This window comes from Rhagoletis pomonella, unplaced genomic scaffold (assembly GCF_013731165.1).
Source record: "Rhagoletis pomonella isolate Grant_MI unplaced genomic scaffold, Rhpom_1.0 Rhpom_scaffold_00007, whole genome shotgun sequence".
NCBI classification, from domain to species: Eukaryota; Metazoa; Arthropoda; class Insecta; order Diptera; family Tephritidae; genus Rhagoletis; species Rhagoletis pomonella.
Window position 1 is genome coordinate 71,799,074 of NW_023458561.1, and position 935 is coordinate 71,800,008.

A 935-nucleotide genomic window follows, 5' to 3' on the forward strand; every position below is an offset into this window, starting at 1 on the left:
TTTTATTTTAGGGTATGTTTAAAAGCTTTCAGTTATTGAATTTTTACTCATGTTCATATTAGTTATGTCTCTAGGTGAATCCCGGAATCCCGGGATTACTTAAAAAATATACCGAAAACTCGGGATCACAATTTTCCGCTAATATTGGCATCCCTAGTACTTATGTATGTATGTATGAACGAGTACTCTGCAAACCATTTTTACAGAGTATTCTGAATCGTAAAGAATTTTTAAAGAATTCGGAAAGATCCCATCCGATTTTTTGCCGAATGAAATAAATTACGCACACTTCCATTCTTTTACGAAATTTTGGAAGAAAATCGGTAAAGAAATGAAAATAATGCTGCTATGTGAAGAATTTCTTGCAGACTTTTTTCAGAATTTTCTTTATTTTTCGTACAGAAATTTCTTTACGAGTTCGTGTCAACCACTTCATATAATTTTCTTTGAAGATTCGGAAAAAAATCGTTACAGAAATCAGATACTCCTAAAGATTTCGTTAAGATTTCGGGAACTTTGGTTTGCAGGGTATGTACATACATATGTCATCTCTTTTACTTGCTTATTTTCTTATGCCAACTCTGTCAGTCGTATGTATTCATCAAATATGGCTATCACATTTAAGTTGTTTATTTTAATCGTTATAGCTTTCTGCCTAATTGGATGCGTTGTCAATTTCGCACCAAATCGGAATGTCTCAATTTACAACAATTAACCAATTTAGTTCTATTGCTAGCTCATGGTTAGATTAACCCGTGCCAATAGTAAGAGTGCTGAACGGGTTGGGTAAATCACTCAAACAAATCATTCATTATGGGAGATTGATAATTATGGTGTATGTAAATTTTGTATGCCATCGCACACGCGAAGGGCACGAGAAAGTGTAATCAGTCATTCAAATACTGCTTACAACTGGATTTTCATTCAAGAACATA